This window comes from Lampetra fluviatilis, chromosome 69, assembly GCF_964198595.1.
Source record: "Lampetra fluviatilis chromosome 69, kcLamFluv1.1, whole genome shotgun sequence".
NCBI lineage: Eukaryota > Metazoa > Chordata > Hyperoartia > Petromyzontiformes > Petromyzontidae > Lampetra > Lampetra fluviatilis.
This window is the reverse complement of record NC_136343.1, coordinates 2,501,708-2,519,075: the sequence shown is the minus strand read 5'-3', so window position 1 is coordinate 2,519,075 and position 17,368 is coordinate 2,501,708. Positions and strand designations below refer to the sequence as shown.

General features: G+C 50.6%; 1 protein-coding gene across 1 annotated transcript in view; it reads right to left on the bottom strand.

The window, feature by feature from the left end:
- Window positions 1-10,901, bottom strand: part of LOC144952673 (voltage-dependent calcium channel gamma-5 subunit-like) — a 36,035-nt gene extending 25,134 nt beyond the window's left edge. The window contains exon 1 of the mRNA XM_078883148.1: window positions 10,853-10,901. The gene's annotated coding sequence lies outside the window, so the exon portion shown is untranslated. The remainder of the gene's footprint in view (window positions 1-10,852) is intronic.
- Window positions 10,902-17,368: the final 6,467 nt, after the last annotated feature.

The window sequence follows — 17,368 nt, the reverse complement described above, 5'->3', positions numbered from 1 at the left end:
GGCATTCCGCCGGGAAGGGTGCGACCGGTTTATGACTCTTGCATAGCGGCGAACGGGGGAAGTATGGGCATTGTGGGCCAGGTGGACGCCAACATATCGATTGGGGGGGTGTCGGCTTCGGGGACCATTTTGATTTCCAGGTCCCTCGCGGTGCCCTGTTTGTTGGGGACCGATTTCCTGGCAAGAATGCCCATTCAAAAAAGGGTGAATCATAATTGCATTGAATTGCCAGGGGGTCGGAAAATTTCGTTCTTGCCGTCGCCCTGGGGCGACTCTGCCCCTGTCTGCCAGGTGCAGGCGCTGTCCGAGGTATCTGTTGATATTCCACCTGGTTCGCAGATGCTTATTCCGTTGAGGTATCAGAAACCAGTGCCTGGCGTTGAGGGAGCGGCGGGTGTTTTGTTATCGCCATCCACGGCTATAACGGGCGGCTCGGCGCTTGGGGTGGCACAGATGATTGTCCGGCCGGGTCAGCCTCCATTTTTACAAGTGCTGAATGGGAGTGCGGATAATGTTTGCGTACCGGCCGGAATGGTTTTGGCTCACGCCACGACTGCTTTCACGGCCCATGACGACCGGGGCCGCCGGGACCTGGTAGGGGGGGTTTTGGCCCCCACGGGGCAGGATGATCGGTGGGTTGCCGAGTTGTGCGGGGAAAACTCATTCCTGACTGGGGAACAACGGTCCGCGCTTCGCGCGCTCTTGCCAAGCTATTCCGACGTTTTCAGCTCGGATGATTTTGATTTGGGACGCACCTCCTTGCTCTCCCACCACATTGATACGGGGGATGCCGCTCCGATTCGGATGAACCCGCATCGGTTGAGCCCGACGGAGCGGAATCATGTTCGCGGCGCAGTGGAGGATATGCTGGCTGCTGACATAATTTCCCCGTCTAACAGTCCGTGGGGCGCGCCGGTGGTCCTTGTGAAGAAAAAGGATGGGAAATTGCGATTTCGTGTCGATTTTCGCAAATTAAACAAAGTGTACGTGGCAGACGCGTACCCCCTGCCGCGTATGGATGATTCCCTCGATGCCTTGTCCGGGGCGAAATTTTTTTCTACGCTTGATCTATCCTCGGGATTCTGGCAGCTTCCCCTGGATGAGTCCTCGAGGGAAAAGACGGCTTTCCGTACGCCGCAGGGCTTATTTCAGTTTAATTGTCTTCCGATGGGCTTGAATGCTGCCCCCACCACTTTTCAGCTGTTGATGGAGCTGGTGTTAACGGGTCTGCAGTAGGAGACATGTTTGATATATTTAGACGATGTTATCGTCTTTAGCCGCACGTTTGAAGAACATCTACAGAGATTGGAAGCGGTGTTTGCTAGGATGCGCTCCGCCAATTTGAAATTTAAACCCAAAAAGTGTCACCTACTGCAACAATCCGTGCGCTATTTGGGACACATAGTCAGTGCGGACGGGGTGGCCATGGACCCAGAGAAGACGGCGTGCGTTCGCAACTGGCCAACCCCGGCCTCAGTGGGGGACGTACGTCGCTTCCTTGGGTTCGCTTCATATTATCACAGGTTCGTTCCGAACTTTGCTATGATCGCTAGGCCCTTGCACCTCCTTACGGGGAAGGGCCAGAGGTTCAGCTGGGGACCGCCGGAGTAAGCGGCGTTTGAAGGCCTACGTGATCGTTTGGCGACGGCGCCGACATTGGACTATCCGGATTTTGATCGCCCTTTTATTCTGGATACGGACGCTAGTGACACCGGGATCGGGGCCATTCTGTCACAGTCCAAGGGCGGCGTGGAACGCGTGGTAGCCTAAGGTAGCCGCGTGCTGTCTTCGGCAGAGACCCGCTACTGCGTTACTCGCCGCGAACTATTGGCTATTGTCTACATTCTCAGCCAATATTGCCCGTATCTATACGGCCGGTCGTTTATTGTTCGGACGGACCATGCGGCTTTGCAATATGCCCTGAGAGTTGACCAACCATCTGGCCAACTGGCACGATGGTTGGAAACTCTGCAGGAATTTTCCTTCGAAATTCAGTACCGGAAGAGGTCGCGTCACGCGAACGCGGATGCACTCTCCAGGTTGCCGCAGGGGTCCCCTTGCGCTTGTGCTTCGGGTACGAATAGGTGTACGCGGGTTCAGCAACCCCCTCAGCCTGTTGTGTCAGCTGTCGAGGTGCCCAAGGCTCCCGTATGCCCGGGACCGGCCGATGGGGTTCTGAACCTGCCGCGCTCGGTATGGATTCGCGAGCAGTTGCTTGATGACTCGCTGGGGGCCTTACGGAGTCGGGCTGCGAAGGGAACGGGGGGACTGCTGTCCAGTGGGACGCCGGGGGCCGCTCTCCGGGATGGGTTGCTGATGTGGAGGGAGGGGTTGCACGATCGCTGGCGTCTGGTAGTACAGTCGTCGTTACGGTACAAATTGATTCGGACTCTGCACTGCGACACTCTATTATATCTCGGGGTGCAGAAAACCTTGTTGACGTTGCAGCGAGACTACTTCTGGCACGGCATGATGACGGATGTCATCGGACACATTCGGGCGTGTTCCGAGTGTGCCCGGCGGAAGCCGCCTAAAAACCCATATGTGCCGCCAGTGCAGTCTATACAGGTGTCTCGGATTAACGAGTTTGTGGCATTGGATATTTTGGGACCCTTCCCGCCATCCGCTAGGGACAATACATTTTTGCTGGTCGGGGTGGAATATCTTTCCCGCTGGCCGATGGCTTGGCCCTTACCCGACCAGTCGGCGGCGTCTATCACGGACGCCTTCCTGTTTGGATATGTAATGGATAAAGGGGCACCGGAAAGGCTGCTCACGGATCAAGGGCGAAATTTTTCTTCTAAATTGTTGGCGGAAGTGTGCGCAGACGGATGGCATAGTGGAACGGCTTAATCGGACGCTGTCGGCCATGCTATGTCACACGGTTAATGAGAAACAAGCTATAGTAGTAGGTTTTTACCCTTTTAGACTGGTACAAAACTGACTGGTAAAAGAGATCTCATAGTGTAAATGCTTACCCCGAGCTCTCAATACTCTGATATTGCACTGTGTTTGAGTTGTACACCTTCTGGTGTCATCTGGTCCAACACCAATGGGGACTAGGCTCTAAAGAAAGCCGTCTCGGGTGTGGACCAATCAACTTCAAGGACAGTGCATATTATTATCATTATCAGAGTTGCTTCTTTTTGTTTGCTTTTTTGACTACTTGTGTTGTGGTTATTGCAAACATGATGCCTTGAATAAAGGTGTCAGTTTTGTACCAGTTTAAAAGGGTAAAAACCTACTACTATATTTTACCACTGGTAAAAGAGATCTCATAGTGAGAAACAAGCTGATTGGGATTTGCATATCCCTGGGGTACTCTCCGCATATCGGATGACGCCTCATGCGTCGACAGGGTATTCTCCATTTTTTCTAATGTACGGCCGCGAGAATGTACGGCCGCGAGAATGTGCCGCCGGTGGACGTACAGCTGGGTACGGGGGCGAAGGGTCATGTTAAGCCTCTCCCCGAGTACATTCAAGACACTGTTCGACGCGTCACCGAGGCATGGGAGGGGGCCCGATTGGCTACTGCCAAGACCCAGGCCCGGAACAAACGTTGCGCTTGGCGCTCGAATGGGAAATGCCCCTGGCGAGTGGGGGACATAGCCTGGCTGCACTGCCCGCAGGTGCGGGCGGGGACCTCCCCTAAGCTGCACAAACCATGGCAGGGGCCGGTTAAGCTTATTGAGGTTCCTAACCCGCAGTCCGCGCGTGTTCGGTTCGGATCGCGGCGCTGGTACGTCCATACGTCTCGGTTGAAACCCTACGTGGCCCCGCTGATGGATGCGTCATCTCCTGATGTTGCCTTGCCGGTGTCTGTTGCATCCGACGCACCTCTGCCTTTGCCTGTTGACCATGCAAGCGCGCCTGTCGTGCCTTCTACAGACGAACCGGCCATGACACAGGCGGATGCAGAGAATCCTGCTCTGGGTGGGCCTACCACGGCGACAGGGACACTTGACCCCGCTGCCCCTCCAACCCCACTACAGACACGGTTGCGGGAGACCCCGGACTCGGGTCTCTCCGGGGAACGGGACCTTGGCATTGACCGGCCTCCAACAGCGGCGGGCGGTTCTAATCCCATCGCTCTTAAAACCCCGTCGCGTTCTCGGTCTGTGGGGGGGCCGCCGCCCGTTCGGGACGGGCCGGCGACCCGCACGCGTTCTAAATCCCTTTCCTTTCGTTGATTGTTGTTCTTGTTCTTGTTGTTCTTTGTTATCATCTTGTTATAATCTCCGTTGTCCGGTGATGCCCGATGGTTGAAAGTTGCTCACATTATTTTGTTCTGTTGCAGCCGGGGACGGCTGGGTTTTTCATCAGGGGGAGGGGGTCGTGTAATGCGAGCAAGGTTTGAGGGGGGCAGAGTCTGGGTCACGTGAGGAGAGGGAGCAGTTAGGGTCACGTGGGGGAGAGGATTTAGGGAGAGAACCGGAAGGGATCAGGGAGAGAAGACGGAGTGGAAACGGGAGGAGGCCACGCTGGGCAGTACTGGGAGGGTGGCGCGATCGCCACGTGTTGGGAGACCTCGGCACTGTCGGCCATCGGTGTCCGGGTGCAGGGGGGCTAGAGGGCTGTGGAAGGCTGGCAGTAAGCGAGGAGAAGCGGAGCAGCAGTGTGGCTGGAGAGCGGAGCAGCAGTGTGGCTGCAGAGCGGAGCAGCAGGGTGGCTGCAGAGCAAAGCAGCAGTGTGGCTGCAGGGCGGAGCAGCAGTGTGGCTGTGGAGAGCTCGACGGAGGAGACGCGGGCCTGAGCAAGGACGCCGTGGGAGCGAGATTTACACGAACCCAAATAAAGGACAACGGAGATCGACACTGTGAAAGAGTCCTTTATCACACGCCCGTTAGCCCCCTCGATCCGGCCGAACAAAAGCTGTTTAGGCATGCGGTGACTTGGCATGCGGGCTACATGGCCCAGCCAAAGCAGCCTTGCCTGCTGGAGGAGCTCATCGATGGGACTTTGTCCAGATCTTTCAAGGATTTGTGGGTTCCTCACACAATCCAGCCTGGTTAAACCCAGGATGCATCGTAGGCAGGCCTGCCTAAATGTTTGTAACCGGCGAAGATGTTCCATTAGGGGGGTCCAGGTTTCGCAAGCGTAGAGAAGGGAGGGAATGACTGGTGCCGAGAAGCCACGAAGCTTCGTGCAGAGCGACAGACCAGGTAGCTTCCACACAGCGTTACGCAACCCATGAAAAGATAATGGTTCTCGACTGATTCGGAGTGAGACCTCTGCTGTTAAACCGGAGCTGGTAATGAGCACACTGCCCAGGTATGGGAAACTCTACACTCTCTCCACAACTGCCCCATCACCGATTTGGAGTTGTGGGGGTGGAGTGCCCGATGGTACAAAATACCCTGGCACGTGCTTAGTTTTGGTGGGGCTGATGGTAAGGCCCCACCTCTTGGTGGCAAGCTCCAGGTTTAGCAGCAGCACCTTCAACTCCTCCTCTGAGTGAGCAGCAATCACCAGATCATCGGCATACATAACATGGTTGAGCAAAAGGGAGCCATCCCTTTACCGCACCTGGGCATCGATCAGCCTCCCATTATATCTGTACCAGATGGAAATTCCTCTGGTATGGGAGCCAGAGGACATCCCTGTCGCACCCTAAGGTGTACAGCGAATGGCTTCGACTCCCGGCCACGTAATTTTACCCGGGCCCGCTCACCATCATGAAGGTCCTTAATGATCGTGAGCAGAGGGTCAGGGACTCCGAAAGCACGAAGAACAACCCAGAGACCAGGCCTACTAATGGTATCATAGGCCTTGACCAGGTCAAAAAAGCAGAGATGTAGGTCTCGTTGGAATTTTCTACACATCTGCTGTAGCAGCCGGACAGACAATATGGCATCCGTGCAAGACCGCCCCACCCTGAATCCACATTGAGGCTCCACAAGCCTCTCCTCAGCGTGCCTAGCAAGGCGACGTGGAATAATCCTTGCCAGGACCTTTCCCGGCATACTGAGGAGTGAGATGCCCCTGCACGGTCCCCCTTCTTAAAGAGGGGGACCACCAAGGCATCCTTCCCGTCCTGCGAAACCCATACAGTTGTCCAGACTGCTGTTATAATGTCATGTAGGGCAGTCTGTGCACAAACGCCACCATCCCTCAGCATTTCTCTTGGAAGATCATCTCTGCCTGGTGCCTTTCCTGGTCTCAGACTCTGGATCGCATTTATTACTCATTCAACAGATGGCACCTCAGCCAGCCACTCACAGAGTGTGAATTCTTCAAAAATTTGAGGCACCGCAGCTTCAGCAGGGTCATCCCCACTTTGTCCCATGATGTTTTCCAAGCTGAGGGATTCCCCCTCCCCCAGGACCTCACAGAAATGCGCAGCAAATCTGACAACCTGTTCCTGGGGGTCTGAGATTGGATCAACTTTCTTTCCCCTAATGATGGTAATAGGTGTGGTGCTGCAGGTTACCTTTTTGATGGAGTTAAATCGGGATTTATGATCGCGGGCCATTGAGGAGGACTCCATATCCTCAACAACCAGCGACCACTACCCATCCTTGCAGTGCCTCAGGGATCTCCTAACCTCCGAGCGAAGGCTGCAGTAAGCCTCCTCATTCTCTGACGTGGGATGCTGCAGAGGATTAGAGTGGGCCTGTCGCTTTTTCTCAACCATCTGTCAGCCAGGGTCTCTGGGGAGGTCTGGACCGCGTACCCAAAGCAGCCATGGCAGCTGCATGAGTCACGGTCCTAAATCTCGCACATTTACCCTCGACATCAGGAGGATTGGGGGACGATGCCAACCCTAGCCACAAGCGATGATGAAATTCTCGCTTGCAACTTTCATCAGCTAACTGAGACCAGGCCCACCTTAGGTTGGAATGGGGTCCTGGGTGTACACCCACCACCGGAGTGGAAGAATGGCAGGCGCATCTTACAGATGACTAGTCGATGGTCAGAGGGCAGATCAGCTCCACGGTAGGTCCTGGTGTCAAGGACATGGGTCTCGCATCCGCTGATCGGTCACTATGTAGTCCAGCAGATGTTCTTGCTTAGACCCGGCATGCATCCATGATGTTGTGTGGATGCGCCGATGCCGGAACAGTGTGTTGGTAATTAAAAGCCCATGAGCTGCACAAAAATATATCAGCCTCCTACCGTTGTTATTGAGCTGATCTGGACCATGCCTTACAATCACTCCAGACCAGGTCATCATCACCAACACCAGCATCACCACCATCATCGCTACCACGATCACCACCATCATTAAGACACCATCATCATCACGATCATCATTACCAACATCATCACCACCTTCATCACCACCATCATCACCATCACCACCACACGATCATCATTACCACCATCATCACCACCACCACCATCATTCACCACCATCATCACCATCACCACCATCATTATCACCACCATCGCCATCATCATCATCACGATCAACACCAACCCCATCACCACCATTGTTGCCACCCATCACCACCATCATTATCACCATCATCGCCTTCATTACTACAATCATCACCACCACCATCATCACAAACATCATCACCATAATCGCCATCATCACCAACATCACCAACATCATCATCACTACCATCACCACCACGATCACCATCATTACCATCACCACCATCAGCACCACCAAAATAATAACCACCACCATCATCATCACCACCATCACCACCGTCACCATCACCACCATCATCACCATCATCCTCACGACCACCATGATGACTACCACCATCATGATCATAACGATCAACACAACCACCATCATCATTACAACCACCATAATCAACATCATTGCTGTCTTTAACATAACCACCATCATCGACACCACCATTGCCATCACCACCACAATCATTACCACCACCATCACCACTATCAACAACATCACCATCATCATCACCACCATAACCGCCACCAATATCATCACCACCACCATCTAGATCATCATCAACACCACCACCACTATCACCACCATAACCACCACAATCATCACCACCATAATCACCATCAACACCACTAACACTATCATCACCACCATCATCACAACCAACACCTTTATTACCACCATCATCACCATCACCATTATCACCACCACCATCCTCACCACCAACATAATTACCATCACCATCACCTTCACCACGACCACCACCATCCTCACTATCATCACCACCCTCATCACTACCACCATCACCACCACCATCATCACCACCACAATCATCACCACTACCATCATCATCATGATCATCATCACCACCATCACCACCACCATCACCACCACGGTCATCATCATTACCACCACCACCACTATCAAAACCAACACCACCACCACCACAATCATCACGACCATCATCACCATCACCACCATCACCGTCATCATCACGATCATCACCATCACCATCATCAGCGCCACCACCATCCTCACCATCATCACTATCACCACCACCACCACCATCATCACTATCATCACCACCAACATCACCACCAACACCATCATCAACACCATCATCAGCGCCATTATCACCACCACCATCTCCATCAACCACTATCACCACCATCAACACCACTAACACTATCATCACCCCCATCATCACCACCAACACCATCATTACCAACATCATCGCCATCACCATTATCACCACCACCATCCTCACCACCAACATAATGACCATCACCTTCACCACCACCACTACCATCCTCACTATCATCACCACTATCATCGCCAACAACATCACCATCACAATCATCACCATCATCACCATCATCACCAGCACCACCACCAACACCATCCTCACTGTCATCACCACCATCATCACCACCAACATCACCATCATAATCACCACCCTCATCACCACCACCATCTTCACCATCACCACCATCATCAGCACCACCACAATCATCACCACCACAATCATCACCACCACCATCATCATCATGATCATCATCATAATCATCACCACCACCATTATCACCACCACAATCATCGCCACCACAATCATCACCACCACAATTATCACTACCACCACCATCATCACCATCATCATGATGATCATCACCAATACGGTCATCATCACCACCACCACTATCACCACCATCACCACCACCACAATCATCACCACCATCATCACCATCACCACCAACATCACCACCAACATCACCGCCAACACCATCATCAACACCATCAATAGCGCCATCATCACGACCACCATCATCACCACTATCATCACTATCACCACCATCATCATTACCATCACCACCATTACCATCCCCATCACAACCACCATCATCACCACCAACACCACCATCAACACCATAATCACCACCATCATCACCACAATCATCACCACCAACACCATTATCAACACCATCCACATGACCATCACCTTCATCACTATCACCAACACCATCATCACCGCCACCATCAACACCACGATAATCATCACCATCATCATCACCACCTTCACCACCATCATCACCACCATCAGCATCCTTATCATCACCATCATCACTACCAGCACCACCGCCATGACCATGACCATCACAATGATCACCATCAAAACCATCCCCATCATCACCATCAACACCATCACCACCATCAGCACCAGCACCATCATCATCACCACAACCACCATCACCACTATCATCACCACCATCACCCCGATCATCACCACCATCATCACCACCGCCTTCACCAGCACCACCAACATCACCATCATCATCACAACCATCACCACTATCATCACCACCATTTCCCCGATCATCATCACCATCATCACCACCGCCATCACCAGCACCACCACCATCATCATCATCATAACCATCACCACCATCCCACCGCTAATTTAAGCGGCACGCACGGAGGAGGGGAATTCCTCGGTCACGTGACGCTTGGGACGTGGGCTGCATGCTGATGCTGATGGTGACGATGGTGATGGTAGTGACGGTGTCGGGTGATGATTTTGGTGGTGGTGGTGATGATGATGGTAGAAGTCATGATGATGATGGTGGTGATGATGATAATGGTAGTGGTGACTGTAGTCGTTATGGTGGTGATGATGTTGGTGATGGTGTTCGTGATGGTGTTCGTGAAGACTGTGGTGGTGATGGTGGTGATGATGGTGATAATGGTGGTCGTGATGATAGTAATAATGGTGGTGGTGGTGACGATGATGATGATGATGGTAATGGTGATGATAGTGATTATGATAGTGATGATGGTGATGATAGTGATGACGGTGGTCGTGATGATGGTGGTGGTGATGGTTGTCACGGGAACCAAAACCAGACAGTAACACAATGCACGCATCCAGTATCTCTCCCCTTGTCTCTGTGTCTCTCCCCGTGTCTCGGTGTCTCCCAGTATCTCCCCCCTGTCTCTCCCTTATTCCCTCCCCATGTCTCCCCGTGTCTCCGCATGTCTTTCCCCGTGTCTCTCCCCGTGTCTCACCCCATGTCTCCCCGTGTCTCTCCCGTGTATCTCCAATGTCTCTCCCCGTGTCTCACCCCGTGTCTCTCCCCTTGTCTCACCGCATGTCTCCCCTGTCTCTCCCATATCTCTGCCATGCCGCACCGTGTCTCCCTCCGTATCTCCCACGGTATATCTCCCCGTGTTCCCCCCCCCCCCCACCATGTCCCTCCCTGTCTCCCCGTGTATCTGTGTCTCCCCCTCCGTCTCTCCCCCGCATATCCCCGCGCGTCTCCCACCGCGTCTCTCCCCGTGTCTCCCCCCGTGTTTCTCTCAAATCCCCCCCCCCCCACCCCGTGTCTCCCCCGTGTCTCCAAGTGTCTCTCCCCCATGCCCCCCCGTCCGTCCGTGTCTCCCACCGTGTCTCCCACCGTGTATCACCGTGTCTCTCCCACCGTGTCTCCCACCGTATATCACCGTGTCTCTCCCACCGTGTCTCCGCGTGTCTCACCTTGCTTCTCGCTGTCTCCGCTGCGCGATGAAAACCCACGGACTGAAAAATGAGATCTCAAACCCCTCCTTCTCTCTCTCTCTTGCTCCCTCTCTCGCTCGCTCGCTCTCACACACTCCCTCTCCTTCTCTAGCTCTCTTGTAACCTTCTCCCCCTTTCTCTCTCCCACGCTCCCTCTCCTTCTCTAGCTCTCTATTTCCCCTCTCTCCCTCTCTCTCTCCCCCACGCTCTCCCTCTTTCACTCTCTCTTTTTTTACGATCAGAGGAAACAAGAAGATGCTCGGTGTAGTCGGCACTTTGCTTAGTTCATCACTTCGTCTTTTTTTGTCTTTTTTTATGCTTTGCTCTATGTAAACCCCCCCCCCCCTTTTAAATGAAATATTTCACGATAGATTTCACGCCCGTCCCGTCCCCCCGTCTCTCCCTCTATTTTTGTAAGATCAAAAGAAACATTCAAAAATTACTCAGTGATTCATCGATTTCTTTCGTTCATCCTGTCGGTATTTTTACGGCTTTTTTTGGAGGGGGCTCTCTCTAGCTTTTTAAATACAAGAGACGCAACATTTACACGGTGCAAACACAACAACAACAAACACCTCGGAAACCTCACACTCAGCTCCCCCCTCCATCAGCAATCGAACATAAAGCACACTCCTCTAGCCCAAGGCGTCAAGAAGGATGGGGACACCTCTTCGTCAACCGAGCTTAGAGGAATATTTAGCCACGTTCTGGCAGAAAACCTAGGGGCTTTTGAAGATGCGACAGTGGCTTGGTTGAACGATGTCCTTCAATGGAAAATTCCCCAGCCCTATGGATAGCCAGTTTAGCATTGTTCACCAACCCTTCTATATCGTTGGTGCCCTCGTTCCCCCTATAGTAGGATATTTCGTAGCAGCTTATAGAGGTGAGTCTAGGCGTTTTGCAGTGCGCACATCGATCCGCTCCTGTTTCGATCTCACCACAGGATACACACATTTTTGTTTTTGTCTCTGTGAAATGTGCCAGAAATGTGTTCATGGTGGTCACCGTCCCATGGGCAATGCTTCCAGTTCAGGTCATCCTGGCGCATATACGATGGATTGGAGTAAAAGAGCTCCCAATGAGGCCTCACGCGATCAATGCAAGGGTATCGTCTCCCCCAAAGCGTGGCCTTTGCGTGACATTATTATTTGCTAATGATGGAATTGGAGCATTTGAGCGCAACAGCTTCCTCCGCTCTACATCTGAGAAGCACCCCCTCCTGGTCATTCCCTGAGGTGTGTGCCCCAAGTGCTGCTTTGAAGAAGAGAGTTGAGTGCTTCCTTTGCTGGGACGATATTCAGCTTTGGTGACACTCGGCCACCGCTAGCAGACTCGTCGCCAGCACTCAGGGCAGGTACGCTCCCCACTCCTGTTGCGAAAGCCTTACTATGTACTTCATACACAAGCTTCGCAGCAAGTCTAGCCGAGTCCATTCCAATCATTGCAGCTATCTTGGTAGGGACAACCCACTGCCCCTCCGTGCCTGATTTCACCAGATCGCCCACCCGCGTGAGACACGTGCCTACCAAGCGTTTCTCCATGGCTGGGCCTAAACAAGAGAGAGATAGTGCTGTGTTGGGGTTCCTCAACAGCGGCTCGTGAGATAATTCTGATGCTGACCGGGAGTTTAATCCATCGGGGTAGTGACGAGAAAATCCCTGGTCTGTAGGCCACTCCTGTAGAAGTGGAGAATCTGCGTGAGTGGAATAGCCCGTAATGTCCATACAAAAGAGCCGTGTGATGCACTGCAGCCCCCCAGGTTATTTAGAAATAAGTAATATTTTAGAAAACTTTTGAAAACACGCTTTTATGAAATGTACTAGTAATGGCAAAACTCCATGACTCCAGGAAGTGGCCCTGAAGCTTGCCGTAACGTAAGGGACCGTGGCCAATTACAACCAACGTCAGTTGACCGTGGACAATTAGACCCAAGTCGAAACATAACATATAAAAATATAGTTGTTTTTGTATGATAGAATGTAGTATTGGCATGACTATGACATAAGTACAGGTAGGAACAACAGTTCCACACTGCCCACCAGGGATTATTTGTATGTCTGTCGTGCATAGCCACGCCCTCGATTTGTATTTCATAGAGCGCTTCGGGCGGGCTCAGCACCTCTTCAAAACGATGCCAATTATTATGTAACGGTTTATATCCCCAGGTTCCAGGAGCACGCCGCAATGGCGTAGACATTGTTTGCTCCACAACAGTGTTTTGGCCAACTCGGGGAACTGGGCTTTGTCCCACTTCCCCCACAAGATGCCCACTGCACTTCACAAAGGTTATCCTGGAGGAGGACGCACGAGAATATACCTCTTGGCACTCGTGTAGCCGTTCGATCTTGCCAAAACTTTGTAAAAACAGGAGAATGTCATTGGCATGTGCGGTGAGAGTCACTCTCATACTGGGCCCCTTCAGAGTTTAGTCAGCGTCAAGTAGACGCGGAAAAGGCTCCACAATGAGGGTGTTAGATCTGTCCTGACATAGGACACCCCTTGCCTGATACCTATTTTAAAGTGTATAGGAGCAGTTAGCGCACCGACAACTTTGACGAGACACCGGAGCATACTGTAGAGCAACCCAATTAACCAAATGAAGCTCGTGCCAAAACCAAAACCGAGTAGCCCACTGCATTTCTCTCAATTCATCCGGAGGAGGACGCACGAGAATATACCTCTTGGCACTCGTGTAACCGTTCAATATCGTCAAAGCTTCGTAAGAAAAATGTCGTCAGCACATGCTGGAAGAGTCTCTTTCATATCGGGCTCCTTCAGAGTTAAGCCGGTGATCTCTGTCAAAGTAGACAGAAAAGGTTCCACCACGACGGTGGAGAGCTGCCCTGACATTGGACAGCTCTTGTCTGAATACTCTTATGAAGTCGATAGGAGCAGTTAGTGCACCGTTAACTTTGACGAGACACTGGGCCATGCTGCAGAGCAACACAACTAACCGTATGAAGTTCGTGCCAAAACCAAAAGCTGTTAGGGTGCCAAGTAAAAACCGGTGATCAACCCTGTCCAAGGCTTTCTCTTGATCAAGGGAGAGAAAGGCAAGTGCAAAGTAAAAATGCTCCAACAGTGATCAAATATCTCACTTAGAAAATCCCATCATGGATGGTCCTCCCTGGACTAGTGTATAACTGGCCATTGGCAATAACCTGAGCCAACACCCTCTTAAGCCTTGCAGATACAGCTTTCACAAGAATCTTACAGTTTATGCTCAGCACTGAGACTGGACGCTAATTCTTCAGGTGTCTGAGGTCACCCATTTTTGGAAGTAGTGTGAGCACGTCTTTCCTCCAGGATTGAGGCATCACGTTGGTATCCACGGCTTCATTTTTAATAGCTTTGTAATCATGCCACAGGGAGTGCCAAAAATGGCGATAACACTCCCGCATCAGCCCATCATTGCCTGGATATTTGCTCCTGGCCATGGTATTCACTGCCATGTATAGTTCACCCTGTTTGACCTCTTCTTCCAGAAAGTATTCTTCACCCAAAGTACACAGGTCCTTCCAGATTTCATCTTGCGTCTGTGTGGATATATACTCTGGAAAAATAGATTTATATTGTACTGGGCTACTGTTGAAGCTATTTGATTATTGTTTTGAAACAAGGACCCCCTTGTCATCAAATAAAACCTCCATAGCTTTGTGCTTACCATTCTGCTTCCCTAACGAGAAGAAAAGTGTTGAGCTAACATACATATCCAGTGTGTCTGTAAAACGAAAGTGTAAAAATGACCCTTTTGCCTTTTCTTTCGGAAAACCTTTTAGACATTCCAGAGTCTCCACGTATTCCTGTATTATGCCTGGATTGTCCCCAATCTTCCACCTTTGCTCTACGTTATGGAACCTTCTCTCAAGCTCCTGCATTTCCTGGTCAACGTGTTTTGTGTTTCCCCAAGTAACGACTGACACAGTTTTTGTAAATTGTACTTTCCCTATGTCCCACCATTGTGCTACGTTATTAAAACAATTAAAAAACGACATGATGAACGAAGTAAAGTGCCAAATAAACAAGCATGAAAAAATAATAAAAAGGAGGGATGGAGGCGCTTGTGTGCAGACTGCCCTACTTGACATCACAATGACAACAACAACAGTAGTCTGGAGCTCTTGGACGGGGTCCACAGAATTGGAGGGATGCCCATAGTGGTCCCCGACTCTTATAAGAAAAGGGACTGCACAGATCGTAACAACTCCAGAGGGATATGTCTCTATCCTCCTCCTCAATATGTGGCCAGGAAAGTATCCTGGCAATGATTATTCAACATTAAAAGACAAAGATCCCCCGTATAGCCTTTAATAGACTGTTTGGGCAAGTGTTGTTAGCGAGCACCTTTAAAGGCCGGCATGGCACACGAAGGGGTCGATGGGCAACACCACGGCCGGCCGCCTTTGGTCTCCCCAGCGGGAATCGAACTCGTGTCACCGGGTTCGTAGCGCGGCACACTAACCACGACTAGACTACCACTCCCCACTTATTCAACATCGTCTCCTTTGCCAGCAATGCTAAAGAGAGGGTTGTGGAGCCCCTGTATGGGTTTCAGACGGAAGCGATCCTGCATGGAAGCTACTTTGTTTATCGGTTTGTATGCTACAGCAGAGTTCTAGAAGATTTCAACTGGTACTAACATCAGTTTAACACGTAGGCTTTCGCGACCAATATTGTTCATAATCAACGATTTTTGGGTTTAGATCGCGTTATTTATAAATGTGTCGTAACCCTCCACCACCCGACACGGCCAATCAGTAAAAAAAGTGTCACGTTGACAAAAGACAAATAGTTCACTGCTTTAGCCCACCGGTGTGTTGAAGCGTGAAACCACAACATTTACAATTTGAGTACGACGTTTCGCTGGTAATTGCATCCAGCATCATCGGGCAATTCGCCAGAATGGTGAGGCTCTGCTGTGTCTCCCGTTCTATATAAGAACGGGAGACACAGCAGAGCCTCACCATTCTGGCGAATTGCCCGATGATGCTGGATGCAATTACCAGCGAAACGTCGTACTCAAATTGTAAATGTTGTGGTTTCACGCTTCAACACACCGGTGGGCTAAAGCAGTGAACTATTTGTCTTTTGTCAACGTGACACTTTTTTTTACTGATTGGCCGTGTCGGGTGGTGGAGGGTTACGACACATTTATAAATAACGCGATCTAAACCCAAAAATCGTTGATTATGGTACTAACATCTCTGCTTTATTTGCCTGATTAAAGGCATACTAATATAACGTCAATGTGAAGTCCCAGACTGTCTGCTTGCAATCATTAAGGACCCGTTGAATCTATGGACAGTGTTGAGTCTATGAGCGGTGTCGAGTCTAATGTTCGTGTTGAGTCTATGGATAGTATGTATGTTGAACCTTTTTGGCACCGTACGTAGCCAACCGTGCTAATTGGAGGTGCAGTGTTGAGTTTATGGACAGTGTTGAGTCTATGGGTAGTGTTGAGTCTATGGGTAGTGTTAAGTCTATGGCTATTATGTATCTATATTTAACTTCTTTGACACCGTACTTATCCAACCGTGTTAATTGGAGGTGCGGCGAAAGACAACAACCTAAACACAACAGCAAGCAGTTATAAAGAAGTTCGTTTTAAATCTAGATGATTTAAAAGTGCATATCTCCCATGACTTCCTAGCATTGAAATGAAGAGCATTCCAGACGACCATTTTATGTTCATCTGCTACAAGGAGATATTCAGGGAATTTTAAACGGTACCTACATCTATGTTTATTGACCGAGCCAAAGGCTCTATAATATCTTCAGTAAGCCAGGCTTTGGAATATTATTTGTACTGACCATCTGCTCAGGATTGTGAAAATTAACTTCACGATGGTTGGGCAGGGTCCCGCAGTAAAGCCGAATAGCCAGGAGCCAGAGCCATTTACTTTTCACCTTATCGGTGAAACGACGAGGGGGGGGGTGGGGGGATGTACTCTGGCTCCTACAATTATTTAACTTCTTCTTTGACCCCCTGCGCTAAACGAAGATTCGAAAAAGCTTTCCACGGCGGCTGTACGCGAGGGATTCGCCTGTGTGTGCAGGTGTAATTTTGAATCAGGTAGAGTGGCACGACCATTCCATTGGTTTGTGTAGCACTGTGCAGAAGATATTTAAATAATATGTGTATTTATTTACTAATTCCAAGTAAGGCCCCCATTGAGCTGTATTGGTTATTTTTCAGAAGCGACCTGGCCATCACAAATCATAACTCAGCAAAGTGGGCTTATGATCATCACGTGGCAATGTATAGCAACGGTTGAATAACTCTGAAGGCATGTTAATTCTAAATTTAGAGGGGAGTAGAAAAAAACCCACGCGACCACGGGGAAAAAGGGAGAGACACACAAACTTTAAAATTACAGCAGGCAGAGAAACGGCGGAAAAACTTTCAAACCCGTTTATTAATTGGTTCTGTGTATCGAGTAGTAGTGCTGGG